This window comes from Delphinapterus leucas, chromosome X, assembly GCF_059928025.1.
Source record: "Delphinapterus leucas isolate spDelLeu-1000000601 "Yukka" chromosome X, BTC_Dleu_Yukka2, whole genome shotgun sequence".
Classification (NCBI taxonomy): Eukaryota; Metazoa; Chordata; class Mammalia; order Artiodactyla; family Monodontidae; genus Delphinapterus; species Delphinapterus leucas.
The window spans coordinates 131,205,405-131,219,870 of NC_143150.1; positions in this window are offsets into that span (position 1 = coordinate 131,205,405).

The window sequence follows — 14,466 nt, forward strand, 5'->3', positions numbered from 1 at the left end:
GTTATTCAAGTTATAGGAGGTTGCACAAAATGTAATAATAACAAGGGTAATAGTACTTGTTGCTATACAAATACAAGTACTTGTAAAAACGTATAATTATTAGACAAGGAAATGTATTTTGGATGTGCTTAAACAGATAGGTGTAGAAAAATGACCTTAAAGAAGATTGGGTTTAGAGAATTGTACACTTAATCTGAAGCCATGTATTTAAGTAGAGCAGTTACCCTAGTGATGAGGATTCCAGAAAAGATGGGGGGGGTGTGTAAAGGGCACGTTTGCTGAAGGAGTACAAGGCAAAGGTTGGAGAAACTGATTGCACAGAAATATAGCAGAAGAAACTTGGTGGTACACATCTACAGAAGCCTGAGATGGGAGGAATTTCAAGGAAGACCTGGTTACAATTCTAAATCTTTTCAGGGCTATTCAGAGGAAAAGTTCACTGAATGTAATGAACCCCAGGTCTTGCAGTCTCTGTATGAAGATAGTTGCAGGTAACTTTTAATGAATGTGTACACCATGCCATGCTTGGTGCCAGCAATTTTACACACATTCATTCATTGATAACACATCAGTTGTGCAAGACGGGTGACATAACTAAGCAGGCTTGCTTGGGGGCGGCCCTTTCCCCCCAGCCCCGCGGAGAAAGAATCTCCTTTCTTTCTTCTCACCCCACTGCCCTTCTTTCAAATACCAGAATCTGCAGCATTCTTTATTCCTCAACAGCAGACGTTCCTCAAGTTCTGAATTAACAGGTGTAGTTTGAAATTCAGCTGCAGGGACTCAAAGCAGAGAGGAATTCATGAACACGGCTGGAGATTTTAACAACCCTCTCTCGGTAAAGGAGAGACGTGAAATCAGTGGATTATAAATAGGTAAGATTGTAAAAGCCTATTAACAAAATACTTTTAATTCTCATTTCTAAAGCCTTAAATCCACAATTCTAGAATACACGTCCTTTAGAAGGTGCACGACGTAGTCACCAAAATAGACCATATTCGAGACTACCAAGCAAGATTCAGTAACTTTCAAAGGAATAAAATCATGCAGAGTTTTTTTCTCTGAACACACACATGCACAGCTAAAACATCCTACATACTTGGTATTGACAAAATTCGCATTAACTAATTTATCAAACAGTGAATAAACGTGGACATTAGAAAATATTTGAACTGAAAAAGGATGAAAATGCAACACAGCAAGTTTTTCCAGAGGTAGTGAAAACAGCGCCAAATGTAATCGTTTTAAAATACTATTAGGTTGGCTAAAAAGCTCGATCCGGTTTTCCCGTAAGATCTTACGGACAAACCCGAACGAACTTTTTGGGCAACCCAAGATTTATTAGTTATGTGAGACTGGGCTTTGGAAGAGACGTTTGTAGCCGAGGAAACAAAAACTGAATCTGTGGTGTACAGATGGCACTCAGTGGCGTGACATTGTATGAGATCACCCAAGGAGGGATTGCCAGAGAGAGAGAGATGTCGGAAGACTGAGACTTAGATCCTGACAATATTGAGGTCAGGGAACAGAGAAGGAAATGACAGAGGACACTGAGAAATAGCAGTGGGCATGGGAGAAAAAATCAAAAGCAACCAGTGCAGTCGTCACACGAAAATAAAGACATTGTCGTCCCGAAGGCCAAGTTGCAAAAGAGGTGAACTCTTGCGAGATGGAGACTGAGAATCGAAAATTGGATTCAGCTCCATGACGTTATTAGTGAGGTTTACACGAATAACTTCTAGACAGTGGAAGCTGCAAAACCCTGCCTGGATTGTCTTTAGGACAGAAGGGGCTGGTGCAGGTGTCACAGGCGTGTGAGTAGAAACAATTCCTTTGGAGGAATTTCGCAGTGCGTGGCAGCAAGAAGGAGTGGATGTGAGTTGGTCGGGAAAGTGGGATCAAGATATTTTTCTAAGATGGGAAATATGGCAGCTTTTTTGTGGATGGGAGGAATCCACTTGGGAATTGGTGCAAAATTTGTATCCTTCAGAGCACGAGGGTGGGAATCCTTGCTCAGCTGGAGGGATTGTGTTTGGAAAGGAGGAGGGTGGCTAGCATCCATCACCGTTCAGAGTATGTGGTTTCAGATGTGGGTACCTCGGTGGCGATGCAGGTAGAAGCCCCATGGATGCTTTGGTCTCACTGCTTCCAGGTTCTTGAAGAAACGGAAAGCAAAATCTTCAGCTGATTGAGGGGGTAAGTCTTAGGGGGTAAGTCTTAGGATTCTAGGAGAGGAAAGTACAAAATATCTATCAGAGGCAGTTGGAGGATTACTAGACTGAGGAAGTAAACTGGGGGAACCTGGACACCCCACTTGGCATTTACCATCACAAATGTAAAGTCACAGTGGTTGGTGTGGTTATGTTCATGGTGGCCAGCGGGGTGTAGGTGGAGTTGTATTTAATCAGACCTGGGGGTACAAGCTAGTGCAATAAAATGAGAGAGAGGCCAGGGATTCAGGGAGTAAGTTTAGGAGTGATGACGGTGTTTTACCACTGGATTTTAGTGGGGAAACGGGGTCAAGAAAGGTGAGTTTCAGTGAAAATTTAGTAGCTTCGATGGATTGGTGAAGCCGGTGAAGTGAATGGTTTTTGGAAATGGATTGGGGAGTTAGTGGTGAGCTGGAACAGCTGAGGTTCAAGATGAGAAAAGTTGTAGCCTTGAACTTATGGAGGACCGGTGCTTATTGGAAACCGTCATGTGTAGGGACTTAGGTTAGGCGGAGGAAAAGCATCATTGCAGGTAAGATTTCAGAGAACCTAAGGGCAAGGGTAGTGAAAGGATCAGGTGAATGTATATATAAATATTAAGAATTAGCTCAGCAGAATTGGAGCCCATGACAGTAAAGCAAGAGGCAGAATGTTGAGAAATGAGAGGGACGGATTTGGGTGTCAGGAAAAGAGAATAATATGTTGAAATGGATTATAAGAGAATGTAAGTGCATGGGAACAAAATTGTCCACCCCAAAATGTGTGTCTGACATGAGGATTATTTTAGAATGATTATTTTAAAAAGCAGAAGACTCAGGAAGTCTTTCTTTTTACCTCCCCTTAGTTGCCTAAAGAATTTAGATAGAGGGCTTGTTCCTGGAATAGAGCATCACCAAATATGTCTGCAAAGACTGTGGACCAGGTGGGGTGAGGGAAACTCAGCAGGGCCTGGAGACGAGTCCACTCCATGTCCCACTGTCTCTGCAGGCCCAGCAAACACTTGTTTACAAACGTTGGCTTCTCCGTCTCCATGGGAACTGCCCTCCTCCCCTTTGAGGTCCCAAACCACTATCCCAAGAGCCTCTTCTGTCTATACCTGAAGATGGTATTTAAGGTGCGGGTTTTGATCATTTTGGCACGTGACTCAGGGTCTCCGGGTCTCTCCTGTGGATACGTGTTTTTCAACTTCGGTTTGATTTTCGCCTGTTCATCCGTCCCATGTCAATTTAATTCTTAGATTTTAATCTTAAGAACCTAGAAGGGTAGAGAAAAATGCCTTCCTTCCCCACAAAAGTGAGGTAATCGGATGACGTGGGCTTTGAAGCTGGAGGATGGGCTGAGAGTGGCCATGGCAACAGGGCGGACACCGAATATTTCAGGGAACCGGATTGCAGGCGACTGGGCGGTGGGGGGGGTGGGGGGGGTGGGCCGGCCTGAGGTCAGGCTCCTGCACCAGCTGAGACACCAGGATATGGAAAATTCGGGCCGTGAGTGGAATCGCGGTTGCGTGCTGCTGACTAAGGAGGGCTGGGTGTCTGAGGTCCCTTTGTCACCCGCACCGATAGACCCAGGGGGCATGGGAAAAAGCAATGTCCACTCCAGCACCTCAGCTCGGGATGGTTATGTGGCTCTGATTGTCCTTAAATCTCTAAAATTGCTCCTGTTTACATCTCTGTATTATTTTAAGTGTCCGTGGATGGCAGTTAAGAATCTCCTGGAAACACAGTACAGCCAAGGCAAATAAAAATAACCGACATTCCCCACTTTGAATTCATGGAATTACTGCTATAGCAGGATCCTACTGCTTTAAGTCCACTGAAGATTTTCTCCAGTAACTTGTGCTGTTTTTGTTCTCAGGACCTCCCCATAGCCCTGAATGATTATAGATCCCTCAAATTTGGTTGGAGTACAAGAATTGCCTGATTTTTTTCCCTTGGCATGTATCAAATCTCTTCCCATTTTTTTTTTTAACTTTAGGATTCACAAGACTTTAATAAAAGATGTCAATATAGTTTTGTGTTTCAAAACGCAGCCAATTTACTATTTTTTTATTGAGGTATAGTTAACTTACAATATTATGTTAGTTTCAGGTGTACAGGAGTGATTCAGTATATATATATATATATGTATATATATATATATATATATATTCTTTTTCAGATTTCTTTTCCCATATAGGTTATTACGGAATATTGAGTAAGGTTCCCTGTACTGTACAGTAGGACCTGGTTGATTATCTAGTTTATATATAGTAGTGGGTATATGCTAATCCCAAACTCCTAATTCCTCTTTCTCCTACCACCTCTCCTGCTAGCCGAAAGTTTGTTTTCTAGGTCTGTGAATCTATTTCTGAAAAGCCATCCAGTTTACTTCTACATATAAGTAGATACACCACACAACCAAGAAAAAAAAAAAAAAAGCAGAATAGTCTTATAGGCAAAGATGCGAAGTATACATAGAGTGCCGTGGAAAGTACAGCCTCCCCGTTTCTATGCGTGTTGAAGGGAAAGTTAAATCCTGTACTGCGTGGAATTTGGTGTTCCGTAAGCTGATTTCCTCATCTTGCAGCAGAACTGAATACCAAGATGATGGGTAAAAACTCAAGACACGTTGGTGATGTTCTCGAGCAGAACACAGAACCCGCTCTCTGTGGGACAAAACTGGCCCGAAACACTATCCCTCAGAAATGTTGCACAGAGGTGAATTGCCACGGGCTGGCACCAGGAGCTGCTGATTTTGCTACAGAAGGCTTCCAGAAACTGTCCCAGGAGCCGCTAGCGGAGAGCAGTCTGAAGCTCATCGGGCTGGCTCACCTTTGTCCCCTTGGCCCCAACACATCCGTTCCCTCCTGTGGTCCTTGTTGAAATCACTGCGATGGCCGTTAAAAGGACGCCTGGGATTTTAGGTCAAGAGTCTATGGTGATACATACCAGAGACACACAGTCTGATTCTATAAACAGTATAATTACCATTTTTATTACCAACCAAGAAGGCAGATTAAGAGAGGATGGTATGTCTTATGCCATATGCATACGTACACATGACATATATATGCGTACATGTGTGTGTGTTTGAGTGTGCGTGTATATATACACATTAATGTATATGTCTATATGTATGTATATATACACACACGTATACAGATATAATTTACACTTACTTGTAATTTACAATTCACATATCTTATCATTTACACTTTGATTTACAAAATTCTCCACCTCCTCAGAAGAAAAGATTTAAAACAGAAAGAAGAAATGATGCAATAAAAGTAGATCCCACTAAAGACCTCAGTTTGCAGATTTCCCTGACATTTTCTCGTTGTCTGAGAATATTTTTTATCAAATTATTTGCAGCATTTAATTATACTTCTGTGCATTAGACATAGGGCAGACATGTGAAAATAAAGATTGTGGGCTACACTTAGGTAAAGCATTCACATTTTGCTCGGTTAGGTCTGTAGTAAAACTCATACATGTGTTCTAGTTTTGGGTTTTTCTAAAGATGGTTACTGTAAATCTTGATTCCATTGTAAATTTAATACAGTTACCAGATCCATCCATACCACTGTCTGTTAAAATATTCTTTTATTACTGCTGCTGAGATATGCAGTTAAATATTGTTATTATCAACAATTAGCATAACCAAATACTAACCATTCAGGACACAGGAGAGAAGGACTCAAGTAAAAAATATGCTGAAACACGTCTTTGTATGTAGTGATAATATTAACCATCCTCATTCTAGACAAGGACTACACAGTGTTACAAATAATTAATGATAATCTAGGGAAAGAAACACAGTAACATGGTACTGCATATAGACACGCCAACAAGTTTAATCATGAACCTCATGCATCTCCTTATATTTTCTTATAAGACAGTAAATTATTAGACTGACTTTTCCACTCTATCATATAGTTTTATTACTATCCCTGCTGTCACAGTAAATTAGCAAGTATTATAAAGATAATATAACCAGTTTTGTCCCACGGGTCTTTACAATAATAGTTTTCCTTTATGAAAATGCCATCATTTGACAGATAAGTGTACGGTAGAGTTTCTAGTTGGATCGAGGCAAAAATATAAATGTAAGTGCATACAATTTTAATGATGCATACACACATATAAACAGGAATATTTCTAACAGTATTATATAGCTTGCTTCTTTGTTTTAATCTTGTTGAGATAATTGGTAAGTAGATTGAAAGGTGACCCACGGCTTATGGGGAAGTCAGGTAACTTTCTCATGACAAGTCTGAAGTTTTTTTTTGTTTGTTTTGTTTTTTATTTATTTGTGGCTGTGTTGGGTCTTCGTTGCTGCGCGTGGGCTTTCTCTAGTTGTGGCGAGCGGGGGCTACTCTTTGTTGCGATGCGCGGGCTTCTCATTGCGGTGGCTTCTCTTGTTGCGGAGCATGGGCTCTAGGTGCGCAGGCTTCAGTAGTTGTGGCACGCGGGCTCAGTAGTTGTGGCGCACAGGCTCTAGAGCGCAGGCTCAGTAGTTGTGGCACACAGGCTTAGTTGCTCCGCAGCATGTGGGATCTTCCCGGACCAGGGCTCAAACCCGTGTCGCCTACATTGGCAGGCGGATTCTTAACCACTGCGCCACCAGGGAAGCCCCAGTCTGAAGTTTTTTAATTGGTTTATTACAATGTTCAGCAATCCAAGCACAGAATGCTTCATTATGTATTTGTAAGTTGGCTTTGTTGTGTTTTCCCAGATACTGTTACGGCTTTCTTGTGTGTTGGCTTTATTAAATCGTTGTATGCCAGTTAATCTATAATACAGTTTGTGATTTAATATAAGGAGAATGTGTAGAATAATGCTGAAGTGTGGTGAATGACAGGGAAACAGATACTTTGCAACATCCTCACCAAGTGTGGACAGCTCCAGGCATGCATCATCATGGACCACTCCTCCTGGGATGACAGTAGATGCAGAAAGCAGTCGTCCAGTGATTCTCACCCTTGATCATGACACAAATACTGCATCCAACCTATACAAAGAGAGAAATAGAAAATACATCTACTGAAAAAATTCCACTAAGCCACAAATTATTATTAATGGTAAAAATAATTAGTAGATGCTACCCTTTGGCTCCTTACCGAATTCATTGTTCTGAGCATTCTCTAAGCATTCTTATCTACTTCTCTTATTAACCCTTTAAGCTAGGTGTCATTGGTACCCATTTCACAGATGAGGAAATTGAGGCTTTGAGTGATGAAAAAACATTACTTATTGTTAAACATTTAGTGATTTCCTGGGCCAGAGTGAAACTAGGCGTAAAAACCGGGTTTAAAGAAGATTTAATATTGAGCTACTTTCCATTTGTGAAGAAAAGATTCCACTCTTTCTTAATATACTGGTTCCAGAACGGTTATTTTGATGATGAAACAGTACAATAATTGTAAAGACCTTAGGATAATCATTGGTCCTTGGTAATCACCATTCATGTCTATCTTACCTTATTAATATCAGGGTAGAGGACTACCCTGTCTAACAGCAAGTTAATACTTTGAAACAATGCTAGGTCTAAGGCATGTGCTTTTAAAAATAGCAACAATAATAGCAAAAATAAATTTTCTTGTCCACTGGAACAGATTGCTTCTACTAGTGTACATGAGGAGAATAGATCAGTCCATTTAATTAGGAGATATCTAAGTGATAATATATGTTATTTTTGTCAAGTTCATGAAAGCTAATCCCATGTGAGATTTTGCTGTGGTCTAATTATTTTCTCTAGTGCATTCAATATGTCTTTCATAATATACAGAAAATAGAGGAAGCCAATTAGTCATACAACTTTAAATTGCCGTTATTGCGAGAGACGTTGAAAATTTTAAGTATTGCTTAAAAATAAACAACAGAGAACACATAATTGTATAAGATGCTAAAAGATGATTACTACCCCCTTCTGCCCACAATAACAATTTATTTTTATACCCACCTTCTATACCATCATGTTTAAAAAAAAAAAACCTGATAAAATTTCTGCAATTAATTTCTTTTAGATTTCCCCATAAACTTTTTTTTTTACATCTTCATTGGAGTATAATTGCTTTACAATGGTGTGTTAGTTTCTGCTTTATAAGAAAGTGAATCAGTTATACATATACATATGTTCCCATATCTCTTCCCTCTTGTGTCTCCTTCCCTCCCACCCTCTACCCCACCCATCCAGGTGGTCACAAAGCACCGAGCTGATATCCCTGTGCTATGTGGCTGCTTCCCACTAGCTATCTATTTTACGTTTGGTAGTGTGTATATGTCCATGCCACTCTCTCGCTTTGTCAAAGCTTACCCTTCCTCCTCCCCATAACCTCAAGTCCATTCTCTAGTAGGTCTGTGTCTTTATTCCTGTCTTACCCCTAGATTCCTCATGACATTTTTTATTCCTTAAATTCCATATATATGTGTTAGCATGCGGTATTTGTCTTTCTCTTTCTGACTTACTTCACTCTGTATGACAGACTCTAGGTCCACCCACCTCATTACAAATAGCTCAATTTCGTTTCTTTTTATGGCTGCGTAATATTCCATTGTATGTATGTGCCACATCTTCTTTATCCATTCACCTGTTGATGGACACTTAGGTTGCTTCCATGTCCTGGCTATTGTAAAGGAGCTGCAATGAACATTGTGGTACATGACTCTTTTTGCATTATGGTTTTCTCAGGGTATATACCCAGTACTGGGATTGCTGGGTCATATGGTAGTTCTATTTGTAGTTTTTTAAGGAACCTCCATACTGTTCTCCATAGTGGCTGTACCAATTCACATTCCCACCAGCAGTGCAAGAGTGTTCCCTTTTCGCCACACCCTCTCTAGCATTTATTGTTTCTAGATTTTTTGATGATGGCCATTCTGACTGGTGTGAGATCATATCTCATTGTAGTTTTGATTTGCATTTCTCTAATGATTAATGATGTTAAGCATTCTTTCATGTGTTTGTTGGCATTCTGTATATCTTCTTTGGAGAAATGTCTATTTCAGTCTTCTGCCCATTTTTGGATTGAGTCGTTTGTTTTTTTGTTATTGAGCTGCATGAGCTGCTTGTAAATTTTGGAGATTAATCCTTTGTCAGTTGCTTCATTTGCAAATATTTTCTCCCATTCTGAGGGTTGTCTTTTGGTCGTGTTTATGGTTTCCTTTGCTGTGCAAAAGCTTTGAAGTTTCATTAGGTCCCATTTGTTTATTTTTGTTTTTATTTCCATTTCTCTAGGAGGCGGGTCAAAAAGGATCTTGCTGTGATTTATGTCCTAGAGTGTTCTGCCTGTGTTTTCCTCTAACAGTTTGATAGCTTCTGGCCTTACATTTAGGTCTTTAATCCATTTTGAGCTTATTTTTGTGTATGGTGTTAGGGAGTGATCTAATCTCATACTTCTACCTGTCCAGTTTTCCCAGCACCGCTTATTGAAGATGCTGTCCTTTCCCCAATGTACATTCCTGCCTCCTTCATCAAAGATAAGGTGACCATATCTGCATGGGTATATCTCTGGGCTTTCTATCCTGTTCCATTGATCTATCTTTCTGTTTTAGTGCCAGTACCATACTGTCTTGATTACTGTAGCTTTGTAATATAGTCTGAAGACAGGGAGCCTGATTCCTCCAGCCACGTTTCTTGTTCTCAAGATTGCTTTGGCTATTCGGGGTCTTTTGTGTTTCCATACAAATTATGAAATTTTTTGTTCTAGTTCTGTGAAAAATGCCAGTGGTAGTTTGACAGGGATTGCACTGAATCTTTAGATTGCTTTGGGTAGTAGAGTCATTTTCACAATGTTGATTCTTCCAATCCAATAACATGGTATATCTCTCCATCTATTTGTATCATCCTTAATTTCTTTCATCAGTATCTTATAATTTTCTGCATACAGGTCTTTTGTCTCCTTAGGTAGGTTTATTCCTAGATATTTTATTCTTTTTGTTGCAGTGGTAAATGGGAGTGTTTTCTTGATTTCATTTTCAGATTTTTCATTAGTGTATAGGAATGCCAGAGATTTCTGTGCATTAATTTTGTATCCTGCTACTTTACCAAATTCATTGATTAGCTCTAGTAGTTTTCTGGTAGCATCTTTAGGATTCTCTATGTATAGTATCACGTCATCTGCAAACAGTGACAGCTTTACTTCTTCGTTTCTGATTTGGATTCCTTTTATTTCCTTTTCTTCTCTGACTGCTGTGGCTAAAACTTCCAAAACTACGTTGAATAACAGTGGTGAGAGTGGGCAACCTTGTCTTGTTCCTGATCTTAGTGAAATGCTTTCAGTTTTTCACCATTGAGGACGATGTTGGCTGTGGGCTTCTCATACATGGCCTTTATTATGTTGAGGAAAGTTCCCTCTATGCCTACTTTCTGCAGGGGTTTTATCAAAATGGGTGTTGAATTTTGTCAAAAGCTTTCTCTGCGTCTATTGAGATGAACATACGGTTTTTCTCCTTCAATTTGTTAATATGGTATATTACATTGATTGATTTGCGTATATTGAAGAATCCTTGCATTCCTGGAATAAACCCCACTTGATCATGGTGTATGATCTTTTTAATGTGCTGTTGGATTCTGTTTGCTAGTATTTTGTTGAGGATTTTTGCATCTATGTTCATCAGTGATATTGGCCTGTAGTTTTCTTTCTTTGTGACATCCTTGTCTGGTTTTGGTATCAGGGTGGCCTCATAGAATGAGTTTGGGAGTGTTCCTCCCTCTGCTATATTTTGGAAGAGTTTGAGAAGGAAAGGTGTTAGCTCTTCTCTAAATGTTTGTTAGAATTCGCCTGTGAAGCCATCTGGTCCCGGGCTTTTGTTTGTTGGAAGATTTTTAATCACAGTTTCAATCTCAGTGCTTGTGTTTGGTCTGTTCATATTTTCTATTTCTTCCTGATTCAGTCCTGGCAGGCTGTGCATTTCTAAGAATTTGTCCATTTCTTCCAGGTTGTCCATTTTATTGGCATAGAGTTGCTTGTAGTAATCTCTCATGATCTTTTGTATTTCTGCAGTGTCAGTTGTTACTTCTCCTTTTTCATTTCTAATTCTGTTGATTTGATTCTTTTCTGCTTTTTTTCTTGATGAGTCTGGTTTATCAATTCTGTTTATCTTCTCAAGGAACCAGCTTTTAGTTTTATTGATCTTTGCTATCGTTTCCCTCATTTCTTTTTCATTTATTTCTAATCTGATCTTTATGATTTCTTTCCTTCTGCTAACTTCGGGGTTTTTGGTTCTTCTTTCTCTAATTGCTTTAGGTGCAAGGTTAGGTTGTTTATTCGAGATGTTTCCTGTTTCTTAAGGTGGGCTTGTATTGCTATAAACTTCCCTCTTAGAACTGCTTTTGCTGCATCCCATAGGTTTTGGGTCGTCGTGTCTCCATTGTCATTTGTTTCTAGGTATTTTTTGATTTCCTCTTTGATTTATTCAGTGATCAGTTCGTTATTAAATAGTGTATTGTTGAGCCTCCATGTGTTTGTATTTTTTGCAGATCTTTTCCTGTATTTGATATCTAGTCTCATAGCGTTGTGGTCGGAAAAGATACTTGATACAATTTCAATTTCCTTAAATTTACCAAGGCTTGGTTTGTGACCCAAGATATGATCTATCCTGGAGAATGTTCTATGAGCAGTTGAGAAAAATGTGTATTCTGTTGTTTTTGGGTGGAATGTCCTATAAATAATAAGTCCATCTTGTTTAATGTATCATTTAAAGCTTGTGTTTCCTTATTTATTTTCATTTTGGATGATCTGTCCATTGGTGAAAGTGAGGTGTTAAAGTCCCCTACTATGAATGTGTTACTGTCGATCTCCCCTTTTATGGATGTTAGTATTTGCCTTATATATTGAGGTGCTCCTATGTTGGGTGCATAAATATTTACAATTGTTATATCTTCTTCTTGGATCGATCCCTTGATCATTATGTAGTGTCCTTCTTTGTCTCTTCTAATAGTCTTTATTTTACAGTCTATTTTGTCTGATATGAGAATTACTACTCCAGCTTTCTTTTGGTTTCCATTTGCATGGAATATCTTTTTCCATCCCCTCACTTTCAGTCTGCATATGTCTCTAGGTCTGAAATGGGTCTCTTGTAGACAGCATATATATGGGTCTTGTTTTTGTATCCATTCAGCCAGTCTGTATCTTTTGGTGGGAGCATTTAATCCATTTACATTTGAGGTAATTATTGATATGTATGTTTCTATTCCCATTGTCTTAATTGTTTTGCGTTTGTTATAGTAGGTCTTTTCCTTCTCTTGTGTTTCTTGCCTAGAGAAGATCCTTTAGCATTTGTTGTAAAGCTGGTTTGGTGGTGCTGAACACTCTCAGCTTTTTCTTGTCTGTAAAGGTTTTAATTTCTCCATCAAATCTGAGTGAGATCCTTGCTGGGTAGAATAATCTTGGTTGCAGGTTTTTCTCCTTCACCACTTTAAGTATGTCCTGCCATTCCCTTCTGGCTTGCAGAGTTTCTGCTGAAAGATCAGCTGTTAACCTTATGGGGATTCCCTTGTGTGTTATTTGTTGTTTTTCCCTTGCTGCTTTTAATATGTTTTCTTTGTATTTAATTTTTGACAGTTTAATATGTGTCTTGGCGTGTTTCTCCTTGGATTTATCCTGTAAGGGACTCTCTGTGCTTCCTGGACTTGATTAACTATTTCCTTTCCCATATTAGGGAAGTTTTCAACAATAATCTCTTCAAATATTTTCTCAGTCCCTTTCTTTTTCTCTTCTTCTTCTGGAACCCCTATAACTTGAATGTTGATGCATTTAATATTGTCCCAGAGGTCTCTGAGACTGTCCTCAGTTCTTCTCATTCTTTTTTCTTTATTCTGCTCTGCAGTAGTTATTTCCACTATTTTATCTTCCAGGTCACTTATCCGTTCTTCTCCCTCAGTTATTCTGCTATTGACCCCATCTAGAGTATTTTTCATTTCACTTATTGTGTTGTTCATCATTGCTTGTTTCATCTTTAGTTCTTCTAGGTCCTTGTTAAACACTTCTTGTATTTTCTCCATTCTGTTTTCATGATTTTGGATCATCTTTACTATCATTATTCTGAATTCTTTTTCAGCTAGACTGCCTACTTCCTCTTCATTTGTTAGGTCTGGTGGGTTTTTATCTTGCTCCTTCATCTGCTGTGTGTTTTTCTGTTTTCTCATTTTGCTTATCTTACTGTGTTTGGGGTCTCCTTTTTGCAGGCTGCAGGTTCGTAGTTCCCGTTGTTTTGGGTGTCTGTCCCCAGAGCCTAAAGTTGGTTCAGTGGGTTGTGTAGGCTTCCTGGTGGAGGGGACTAGTGCCTTTGTTCTGGTGGCTGAGGCTGGATCTTGTGTTTCTGGTAGGCAGGTCCACGTCTGGTGGTGTGTTTTGGGGTGTCTGTGGATTTATTATGATTTTAGGCAGCCTCTCTGCTAATGGGTGGGGTTGTGTTCCTGTCTTGCTAGTTGTTTGGCATAGGGTGTCCAGCACTGTAGCCTGCTGGTCATTGAGTGAAGCTGGGTGTTGGTGTTGAGATGGAGATCTCTGGGAGATTTTCGCCATTTGATATTACGTGGAGCTGGGAGGTCTCTTGTTGACCAGTGTCCTGAAGTTGTCTCTCCCACCTCAGAGGCACAGCACCAAGAGTCTTTCATCCACACAGATCAGAATAAAAGGGAGAAAAAGTAGAAAGAAAAAAATAGAGGATAAAAGAAAATAAAATAAAGTAAGGTAAAATAAAATAAAGTTATTAAAATAAAAAATTAAGAAAAACATTTTTAAGTAAAAAAAAAAAACACGTATGGATAGAACCCTAGGACAAATGGTGGAAGCAAACCTATACAGACAAAATCTCACACCAAAGCGTACACATACACACTCACAAAAAGAGGAAAAGGGGAAACAAATCGTAAATCTTGCTCTCAAAGTCCACCTCCTCAATTTGGGATGATTCGTTGTCTATTCATGTATTCCACAGATGCAGGTACATCAGGTTGATTGTGGAGCTTTAATCCGCTGCTCCTGAGGCTGCTGGGAGAGATTTCCCTTTCTCTTCTTTGTTCTCACAGCTCCCGGGGTTCAGCTTTGGATTTGGCCCCGCCTCTGCATGTAGGTCGCCGGAGGTCGTCTGTTCTTCGCTCAGACAGGACGGGGTTAAAGGAGCCGCTGACTCGGGGGCTCTGGCTCACTCAGGCCGGGGGGAGGGAGGGGCATGCAGTGCAGGGCAAGCCTGCAGCGTCAGAGGCCGGCGGGACATTGCACCAGCCTGAGGCGTGCTGTGCGCTCTCCCGGGTGAGTTGTCCCTGGATCCCA